A 12,149-nucleotide genomic window follows, 5' to 3' on the forward strand; every position below is an offset into this window, starting at 1 on the left:
TAACCTGCATATGAAGGCAGAAGAAAGAAGTTTTGAAGACAAAGCATCACATTTGGTGATATCAAGAAACACCAAGCACCAAAAACTGGAGTTTCTCTCATGGCCACTTAAACCTAGCTTCAAAGCAAGACAAACCACTTAGACCTTCATGTTAAAATAGCCAACTAAACAGTTTTAAACATTCTAAAATTACCTAAAACTACCAACAGAATATAGGAAAAAACAAACAACAAAAAAAAACCCAGATATATGGTTATCTCCAAGAAGTCTATGTATTGTGTTGCAGAGATCTTAAATTAACCTGAAGCAGGGTTCACCGTAATCTTATACAGTACCACAACCACAGGATGGTGAAGTAAGTCAGTATATTCAATTCAACATAAGATGTGCTGCTTTCAATTTGCCTCGAAAGTCAGTTGGAGTCAGGACTGACAACACAGTAGTAAAATTGGAAAAGCAAACAAAAACAGAATTTATTTTGCTCCTTAGTAAGGTAGAGACATTCATGCAATCCTATCGATACAGAGCAGCACTTTTTTCTTTTTCGGTGTTTAAAAACAGCACTGCAGCACAGAGAATCTGGTCTATGCTCTGCATTTGCTTATTAAGCCAGTCACAAATACACAACAGATTACAGGTTTTACAGTTTAAAAATAACTACAGAAATGGTAGTTATCATATTGTTTGGTGGAGGGAGGAGAGAGTGCAACGTTACACAAATTCATGTGTGTGGTGGCAGGCAAATATGTATGGCACCTTAAAGTGGATGCTCTGTGTAGCCTGCATCAGAAAATGCAGAAAAACCCAAGATTAAAAATATAAACTAAATTGTCAAAAATGACCACTGTGATATTTTCACCCAAAAACACGGTTCCCAAAAACCAACTAAAACTGACATTTCTGCAATAGATCATGACAATGAGAGGGCCGCTAGTGCTGGTAGCATGATGTTAGCTGAACTTAGGTCACTACGTTCCGAATTCAGTGGTTTCTGAACCAAGCTGGACAGCATAGATAACCATATGGGTTAAATGACCAAGGCGGTTGCTGCTTTGGAGAAAAACATGACGGAGGTAAAACAAAATGTAGCTGGCAATGCTACACGATTGGAGGAAGCTGAAATCATCATGTTGGCAGAGGAGCTCTTGGAAAAGAGCACAGCTGATCTTAAAGTCATGAAGCGAATATTCTATCTGAAAGCAAAGACTAATGACCTGGAAGAACCTGCGCCTGTTTGGCCTCCAGGAAGGCGCCAAGGGGCAGCGACCGCTGCTGGAGTTTATATCGTACGGGAGCTGCTGCTGCACCGGCTGGAGATCAACAGATCCTTCATCACTGAAAGAGCTCACCACACCCTGGCACCTACAAAGCGAAACCAACACAGAGCTGTCCGTATCCGATTCCTGAATTTCCAAGATTGGAGGTTTGTTTTCTGCTCCACAAAACAACGTAACATCAAAGACGATGGAGAAAAAAAACTCTTTTTAGCTCAGGATTTTCCAGCTGAGACCATCTGAAAGCCAGACAAGTTCAGCATCATCAGGAGAGTGTTCGCTGAAGAAAGGATGTTCCGAGGGTTTCAATATAATACATGTAAAATAAGGATCCTCCACAATGGGAAGATACAACTGTTTTCATCTCCAAAAGGAGGCCGGGAATTTCCACCATAGATATGCCGGACAGGACTAATTGTAGCAGTGAGCAGTTCACTTCCTGAACTACAGAGTCAGCTGCTCATAACTAATAGCCGCACTTTAAGTTATGTATGTTAACTGAGTCATAAGATTCAATGCTAATCAGTGACCTATTAGTTAACTAGACACAGCAGCTAAGGAGATATTTTTTCTTTTTATTGTCTTGCAAGTTATCTTCTATAATGTTTTAAAACACCACTACAAATATATATACACATATATGCTTTTATTTTTCTCTTCTCATTAACACATCGATACCTATTTTGGTTAAACCTTTATTCTTAAAAGAGGAACTCTATACAGTCACATAAAATACACTGCTGTTGAATAATTTCATTCAGTTATATGTTAACATGTTTATATGGTTTTGCTAGGTTATTCTTTGACCAACTTCAGTTCCAGACACTCAGACAAAATACAAAACAGAAGTTAAATAGAAATCTAACTACTGAAGAAATATCATAGGCCATCAAAAGTATTAATAGTGGTAAAGCTCTTGGGCCACATGGCTTCCTGATTGAATTTTACAAAATTATCAAAGCAAAACTAATAATTCTGCTTTTTTTAACATTAATGAAGAAGTATAATAAGGCTCTCCCACCCACTCTGAGACAGGCAATGATCACTTTGATATTAAAACCCAGCAAACCTCCTGCAGAGTGCTCATCATTTAGACCAATAAGCCTGATGGGGTTGACACTAAAATACTTTGAAAAGTTTTAGCAAAAAGATTAGATCCCTGTATTTCATATTTAATTCACAATGACCAAAATGGCTTTGTACCAAAATGTCAAGGATTTAACAATATAAGAAGAGTTCTAAACATAATCCATGAGAAATTTGATGCTAAAGATACAGCTTTACTATCACTCGATGCTCATCAGGCCTTTGACAGAATAGAATGGTCGTATTTATTTAATGTTCTCCCGAGATACGGACTTGGAAGTAACTTTGTCAAATGGGTTAAGCTTTTGTATACAAATGCCAAATCCAGTGTTTTAATAAACAACATAGTTTCTAAAGCTTTCACACTGGAACGTTCTACTCGCTGGGGTTGCTCTCCAATGATATTTATTCTGGCTATAGAATCCTTGGCAATGACAATTAGAATGCAAACTGATTTATTTGGTATCCAGTTAGGATATCAAGAGCATAGATTGGCCCTGTATGCTGATGACCTGATAGTTTTTTTTTGACAAGGCTGTCCATTAGAATACCAACAAATGGAGCTATTTGGCCAGAGCCAGCCCAAGCCTTGAAGGGGCCCTAAGCAAAATTTGATTTGGGGGCCCCCCTCATACCACTTCATTGTCCCCTAAGCCTAACTGTTATTAATGCTGCAAGGTTGAAGTTTAATATTTTTTAGGATGCATCACTGTTTCAGTTTCAGCCCATTGAAAAACAATGTATTTCAATATGAGACATTGTAAAACTATGTCCATGACATTGAGGAGGGTGGGATAAGTATCAATGCATGGCATATCCAATCTAGAGGGTTTTTAGGAAATATGTGATTTAGGGTGTTTGACCTGCTTTTGGATATGTTGAACCATTTTCATCCAAAAGATGTATAGTTTTGCATAACTGTGCAAATGCACCTAATTACAGACTAGTAAATAAGCCATTTGTAATTATATAAAAAAATTATTCAGCATACAGAATTGCTTAGCATCAATAGCATAATATCAAACACAAATGGCCAACAATTGGGCCCAGTACTGTAAATGTTATTACACTGCTATACCACAAAATGCCATGGTGGCACCCCAAGAGCACAAATGGGGCATAAAAATGAGGTTTAATAGTCTATCCATGCAGCCTGACCACAGTGTGAAGAAAACAAAAGGCTGTCACCACAGGAACAGTGATTGAAGGAGGATAAACCACCACAGCTCACAAACGCACAGTTCTGTCTGAACATGCATGAATAAAACCAAGATATGCAAAGCTAGCACGTCCCGTCCACTGAACATTGTAAATACTGAACAGCCCTGATATATAAGAGTCATGATTCTACAGTGTGGCAGGCAGGATACGGACCCAAACACAGGACTCAGGAGGGAAAGCATGAACTCAGTAATACACAACTTTGTTTCTGGATGCACATCAGGTACAAGGAAACCAGAAAGCTAACCTGGAGCTAATAGGTCAGGGAAACTCAGGGAAACTCTGAACGAGTAAACACACTACCTAAGTGAGACGATGTGACAAAGAATAGGAGGACAAGGTGATCAGGGAGAGAGGACACACCAGGGAGCACAACTGAACAAGACAAAGGGAGTAAAACTGAATAGAATACAAAGTAAAACAGGAAGTAGACATGGAAACAAATGCTGCCCTGAGGACACAGTGAAGCAGACACACTGAGGGACTACAACACTTACACTAGAGCAACAAGATCATAACTAGACACAAGAGGAGAACTTAAACTACAGCACAAGGAACAGAGACCAGGACTGAATCCAGAAACAATAAAACATCAACCAGAACCGGGAACACAAGAACCCAGAGAACTGAAACAGGATGAAATTTTAAGTGAACCACAGCCAAGAACAGCACTCAGAAACCTAAGAAGCCTGAGGATAGAAACAATGAAACCAACCAGGAATTAGCAGAATAAGACAAAAATTCAAAACTGCAAAAACACAATAAACTACAAATCAAACAGTAACCTTAAACACTAGAAAAATGAAAGTCCTAAAACTAAAAATGCTGGGTCATAAACCCAGGACCATGATGATAAGATTCAAGCAAAATGTACATTAACTAGAAACACAGTGAGGACGGTGACACAGCTGACAGGTTGCTTTTGACAGAGACACAGTGACATGATAAATACCATACCTAACCAGTGTTGTAATATTCATGGTACATGCCACATATATATCTTACATACATTTACTTCCCTGAGAAATTTGTCTGGAAAATAACAATGATTAAAAATACAGACGCTTATAATGTTCCGTGTCATCATGAACTTTGTGTTCTGACTGTACAATGAACCACACTGATGAAGACTACACAATGATAGAAATGGAGACTTCGAGGTCACCCTGTTGTTGAAATTCTCTGTTTTCCACGTTGTTTTGTAAATGATGTAATCAAGACTGATATGCTGTGACTATATGAAACTGTAAGTTGAATTAGAATGTGCCAGTACTTCATGCCATCTCATGGCATGCAGTCTGACCCAGATATCTGAACTGTTTGAAATGGTTTTATTAAATTTAATAATTGGACTCCTTATTCCTGTTTGGTGTCATTCCTGTCGATAAATGAACACGCAGAAACCTAAAGGCTTAAGCAGCAACACACACTCTTATTATTTAAATTCCTTCACCAGCTAGCGATAGTTAAGTACGTTTGGAGCTGGTTACAAACTAAACCTGCTGTAACTGCTCATGGAAACATATCTTTGTCTTCCTCTAATCTGCTCATTTTCCTCCTCTCTGCCTCAGAGGGACAGCTCCTTTCTGTCACATTTCTGTTTCATAGCTTCATCCACAAATTACCAAAACTGACGGACCATCAGGTCACCTGGAGCACTGCTGATGCGCAGCCTGCCCAAACTACCTGAATTCATGCAGTCAGTCAGTAAGAGGCCTACTCATTAAATTAGTGTTGTTACAACTGTACAAATATGAAGAGGTGGAATAGTTTCTTCTTTCTTTTGGGACATTGGCATGTTAAAAAAGAACAAAGCTTAGTTACAAATGCGGGTGAGCTTGGGGGCCTCCTGGTGGTCAGGAGGCCCTATGCAGCCGCATATGTCGCTTATGCCTCGGGCCGGTGTTGTGCCAAAAAGTGATCGTCTGCCAAAAAGTGATTTCCGGTATTTGCCAGAAAATTATTGCCTGTATGTAAACTGTTGTAAATGATTTGCTGATCTATAATCTGTGAAAAATATGTCAAACATATCTCTCATGAATGATATCAAGTTATTTTGAGTGAGAAACAGCATTTCTGTCACAAGGCAGAAGCTGCAATCAGTTTTTGGCAGTGACTTTTATATATTCTTCATTTATCAGGGTAAAACGTGTGATTGATCTTAAAAATGTCTCTTAAAGAGAAATCTGGCCAAGAGGGCAGTAGAAATCACAACAAATCTAACATTACACTCTATAAAGATATTTTAAGTGACCAAAGAGGACTGGATTTATTATAACGTAATAATGCGAGTCATAAACATACTTGAAAAACAGGTAATTTCTTCATTTTATATATAAGCCCTTCATAAATCCTATTGACTACACTCTATTCACCAATATACTGTAAGCAGACATTATGCATAAAACCACACAGAAACATCAGAAATCACTTTATGGCAGACAATCACTTTTTGGCCTAACACCGGCACAGTATTTGGCTGATTTTCTGGCTATAATGTAAATGTCTCAAAATCTTCCATGCTCTTTCTGAACAAGGATGAAAGGCTAAATCCAGTTATGCAAACCCCGTTTATCAATGCAAAAGAGGGATTTGTGTATCTTGGGGTTAAATTCACCCCAGACATCAAAATCATTGCACCAACAAACTATGATGCTTTGATTAGTCTCTAAACAAATGGATGATAATGCACATATCAATGATTGGCCGTATAAACATAATCAAAATGAACATACCACCAAAATTTTTATATCTGTTTCAATCACTTCCTTTGCCTCTTCCAAAACTATTTTTTGATGAGTTTAACAGTATTTTTAGTAGATTCATTTGGAATAATAAAAAACCTAGACTAAGACTTGTTTGTTGTACCTGCCATATGGGTGGGGTGTTACAACTCCCTAATCTTAAATTGTATTACTGGTCTGCATAGCTATGCTCAGCTATGTTCTAATTTTCAAATGAGACAGCCCCGGAATGGATAAAAAAAAATGAATATCAGTAACAAACATTCAGTTAAATCAATATTTATATTCTGCAAGCCCAACAAATTTAAAGAAAATGACAAAAAAAAAAAAAAAATTAAAAAAAAAAAACACAAATGGCATTTGGTATAGGGTGCATCAGTATGTGGGAGATACTCCTCCCATATCCGGCCGGGCTGAGGATTTCACCGCTTCACTTTCGGAGTTCTGCTGTCACTGCATTTAGCAAACAGGGGCGCACCCCGCGGACTCCGTCCCGGCTCCATCACTGCTATTATAGCTGCTTGCGCCTATATTTCACCACAATTTGCAATCTACCACAGGGCACAGGCAGTCTCATTCACAGTGTGCACATTTGATCTCGCTACGGTCGTGCATGCACTTGTGGGCAACAGAAACTGAAATGACAACCGGCATGAACGTGGGGAGGATTAAGAAAAAAAAAAAAATGAAGATAAAATGAAAATTTCAGACTTCATATTCCAAAAGCACTGCTGCAGCCTCGAGCTACAATAACATCTAGAACTGCGGTAGCCAACAACCTGTTTGCTGGCATGGACCATGTGTGTCGCCCCAGGACATGTCCTAGAAATAGCACTAAGTCGTCTAAAAATTGTAATTAATTGTGTGGTTGTTGTTTTTGAACTAATAACGTTTGCATTAATGTAGATCTGAAAGTGACAATATTGAATATACAATTAAAATTTTAAAAAATGTATATATTAAACACGTCCTTGTCTGGGGTCAAAGTTCAATATTGTGTGTAATACAAAAGTCCTGTCTTTCAATTTGCAGAGGTAAGAACGCTGGTGCAGCTACAATAGGGAGCTATGTGGTTTTTAACCCAAAAAGAAATGATTAACTTTCTTTGGTAGGAAAACAAAAGATAGTGGTGTTTGATGATTTCTCTACAAAAGAAAAACTCCTGACACTACTGCCGCTGAAGACAACAAAGGGAGTTGACATCTATAACACTGTGAAAAGGTTCTTTGTGGAGAAAAAGGTACCACTGGAAAAGCTGGTGTCAGTGACTACAGTGGGGGGCCCCGGCCTTAACAGGCCGGCACAATGCAAAAGTGACAGACTTCCCAAAATTTCTACATTATCACTGCATCATCCATCAGCAGGTGATATGTGCAAAAGTGACTGGCTTTGATCATGTGATGACCCTCATCATGAAGATCATAAATAGCATCCACTCCAAAGCCAAACAACACAGGATATTCAAGGTGCTACTGGAGGAACTTGGAGCTGAATATGGTGACCTGTTACTACACACAGAAACCCGATGGCTCAGCAGGGGATGAGTTTTGCAGTGTTTTTTGTCACTTTTGGGTGAAATCAAAGAGTTCATGGAAACCAAGGGAAACCCCCCTGCTCCAGGCCACTGACTGGATACTCAACGTTGCATTTTTAACTGATATCACTGGGAAACTGAACCATTTGAACTGTACGCTGCAAGGTAAAGGTAAGACTCTTGCTGACACAAGTGCTGTAAAAGCATTTAAAGCTAAGATAAACATTTTCTCTGTGCATTTACAGAGAAAAAAGTCCTGGACTTTCCTTCTGTGCAGTCAGTGCTGAATGATAATTCTTGTGCATCTGGGGCTTTTGACAAAGCTGCAGAAACGTACTTGGAAGTCATAAACTGACCTGGGCAAGAGTTTGAGAACAGGCTTAGGGACTTTAATTAACTTGAGCCAAGTATATCATTCATTTCAAATCCTTTCATGCAAGTGGACATGACATGCATTGCTGAGCAACTAAGTGCAACGTGCAACTTGGATGCTTTTGGTGCCTTGTGGATACAGAAAAGTATAAAAGATGTATGGACAGCAGCTATAAAAGTTGCCTTACTTTTTGGTTCAACCTATCTCTGTGATTCAGCTTTTTCTGACATGAACTTCATCAAGAACAAACACAGAACTGATGCACACCTACAAGACTCACTCAGAGCTGCAGTGTCAAATTATACCCCAGCTTCCTCATATTACTCAGTACCCTTGAAGTAGCTCTCAGTGTCAAAAAGGTGGGTGACCCCTGATCTAGAGGTTCTGGGTTTGGTTCGGCCCAGGACTTTGTGTGGAATTTGCACGTTCTCCCTGTGTCTGCGTGGGTACTCTGTTTTCCTCCCACAGTGCAAAGACATGCAGTTATTGGGGTTAGGTTAAATGTTCGCTCTAAATTGCCCATAGCTGTGAATGGTTGTAAGTAAAGTTTATTTCTATAGTGCTTTACTAGAACAAAGTTCACAAAATGCTTTACAAAACATAATAAAATGAAACATTTAAAATGGAATAGTGGAATTAAATAAAAGCCAACCTGCACATGTGGGTCTTTCTTTTTTAAAAATATCAACAGAGTCTACAGATCTTAAATCTAGTGGGAGTGAATTCCACACTTTGCGGGCCACAACCTCAAAAGCACAGTAACCTTTGTCCTTAACCTTCATTTAGGCACAGCCAACAAGTACTGATTAGCAGATCTCAGGGATCTGGATGGTTGGTAAGGTTGTAATAGCTCTCTGATATATGAGGAGATCTGCCTGTGAAGAGCTCTGAAAGCGATCACCAGAACCTTAAAATGAATCCTGAACCTGTCTGTCTCTTTGTGACGGCCCTGCAACAGGCTGGTGACCTGTACAGGGTGTACTCTGCCTCTCACCCTATGTCAGCTGGGATAGGCTCTTTTCAACACCAGGATGTGTTTGTTAATACTTTTTATTACATTAAAATATCAAAGAACCAGGTGAAATTTAATGTCATGAAAGAAGATCAACATTTTCTTTGTACACTTTCAGGGAGGGAGGGGAAGGGGGGTCTGAAAAAGACACACATTTGTTTCTTTCCTGATCTATTGCTAAATGTTGATATTATTCATTGATATTTTTGGGAACCACTGAGCAATCTCTGAACATAAATCATTGCTTCATCTGTTAGTCCAGTTTTTAGGAAATGTCAGTTTTCACGTCTCACAAAAAGCTTTGGCACCATAAAGTCCCCCATCCAAATCTGTTCACATGAAGCAGCAATAGGACCATCTTCTTGCACAGAGACAGCGCCACACCTTCTTGAGTGCCCTCTATATGCTGCAGGTTGAAGGCTTTAGGATGTCATCAGTGGCAGCCTGGGAAACACGACTCTCACTGCGTCTATAATCACACAAGCAGCAAACAAACTTCAATAAACCTTCATTGAATGCATCAGTTTATGGTGTTACTGTCAGCATAAAAAATAGATAATGCCTAAAAACTTCCACCTATGCATAAATATAATAATACTTAATAATTTGCCTATTTAATAATATGCTGTGTGTGTTTGAGGTCTTATTAGATGTCAGTAAAATGTGTAACCACTGAACTTGATGATACTATAAACTGCAGTGAAAACTCTGGAAAGCTGTCACAGCAAAAAAGTTTATTTTTTCTTCCATAATAACAAGTGTAATGTAAAAAATGAAGTCACAGAGTCATCATAAACTGTCATGAATGGCTATGTGGAAGGCAGGAATTGGACCCTGACGCAGGACTCGCAAGACTGAACTTAGAAACACACAGCTTTATTTGCTGTTAAACTTGGGGAAGGCATACAAAATATAAACTGGCCTGAACAAGAGCCAGGAATACACTAACCAGGAAGAAACTAGGAAACACAAGGGAACACACGGTGTAGGGAAGCTGCAGACACTGACGCAACATAAAACTGAAGATGGCACAGACAATATACACAAGAGGTAACGAGAGGAGGGGAACCTAAGAATTAAACAGAGACAGCAGAATTTAAAAGACCAAAACAGAAAACACTGGCTCACAGGCCCAGGACCATGACATGAACATGCACATATCAGGACCAACTTAAAGCTTTGCTGGAAGACGTTGTGCTGCTTGGTGGAAAAACTTGAGATTGATGCAACCTTCTAGTTTTTTGGAACCCAAGCCCATTGAGTCACTGCAGTGGTCTTAATCAAATAATTAGCATGACTTTTTTTTTTTTTGTTAAATTGTAGCCAGTCTACATTCAGTCTGGTCACAGCATTGCTCTGTGGCTTCAAATTGTATCAAACATGACTTACACAGGAGTAATGCGTGTGACAGATAGTGCGCATACATCTTCTCCTGAGGTCAAAGCAAACAAAAGGCCTTGCTGCAGTCGAGTGCAGAGATTCCAATGTCATTTGGGAGGTAGTACTGGCAGTCCACCATCTTGAATCCGAAAGTTAAAACTGGTGATAAGGTACAGTATTCATTATGCAGGATTTGGAGAGAAGAACAGCTTGATTCAGTTACTAGCTCAGGTGTACATCAAATTGCAGCACAGTGGCGCAGTGGTTAGTACTGCTGTCTCACAGTTAGAATAACATCAGGCCTGGTTTCGATTCCACCTTGGCCCAGGCCTCTCTCTCTCTCTCTCTCTCTCTCTCTGTGAAGTTTGCATGTTCTCCTCGTGTCAGCGTGGGTTTCCTCCGGCTACTCCGGTTTCTTCCCACAGTCCAAAGACATGCACTTACTGGGGTTAGGTTAATTGGTCACTCTAAATTGTCCATAGGTGTGAAAGTAAGTGTGGATGGTTGTCTGTCTTTGTGTGTTAGCCCTGCGACAGGCTGGTGACCTGTACAGGGTGTACCCTGCCTCTTGCCCTATGTCAGCTGGGATAGGCTCCAGCCCCTCCAGCCAAACCCCAGGTGACTCTGAACAGGATAAGCGGAAGTGAATGGATGGATGGATTAAAAAAAACATTTCTATCCACAGTATTCCTGACTTCACGCCATTACCCCTAATTCATAGCAGAAGCCGGTATTTTACTTCCATTTGTGCTGCTGTTTACAGTTGCGGGGTTACACACTTGCCGTTCATTTAAACATTTTGACACTGCAGTTTCTTTTACCTGGCATAAATGGTACCACATGGATACATTTGCAAAGATGTTTTAAAAAGCAGCGAGGACAATTCAGTAACAGTTCCTCACCCCTCACTTCTCACTGATGGGTAGATGACATGAAAGTCTGGCCGAAGGCTGTGTTTGGGGAAACACGCAGCCAAAGGCGTAACTTTGGGTCCAACATTGGGGGGTTAAGCTCTCTGCCTATTTATTTATTTATTAAATCATTTACTTTTCTAAAAGGATTCAGTATTAGAAATACATTGTAATGCTTTTACTATGTATTTATTTAACTTTCTTTGTATTTACTCTGCACCTTCAACAATTAAGAAAAGGCTTACATTTTCCAACAGTAACAAATATCTTTCATGAACCTGTTTTGTTTTACTACCAATTTTGCAGCCCCTCATTCCACTTTTAAAGAAACTGTTTTAATTTGGCCTGCCAAATAAAATAAATAAAATATTTTACAGCAGTCTGTTCTCCACTGAGCATGTGAGAGTTTAATGCAATCTTTACTATTAAACACGTTCTGTAGAGAAAAAGGTTTTAACTTGATGTGTTTAAAATATAACGAGTCTCATCCTGGACCTTTCTGGGACTCTCATCTTCAGTCCTGTTATCAGTAATAATATTAGTCATTACTAACTAAATACATAAAATGTTATGTGCGTGTTCACTTGAGTAAAACTGTATACTTGTTTAATGAG

Source organism: Archocentrus centrarchus, chromosome 3 (assembly GCF_007364275.1).
Source record: "Archocentrus centrarchus isolate MPI-CPG fArcCen1 chromosome 3, fArcCen1, whole genome shotgun sequence".
Classification (NCBI taxonomy): domain Eukaryota; kingdom Metazoa; phylum Chordata; class Actinopteri; order Cichliformes; family Cichlidae; genus Archocentrus; species Archocentrus centrarchus.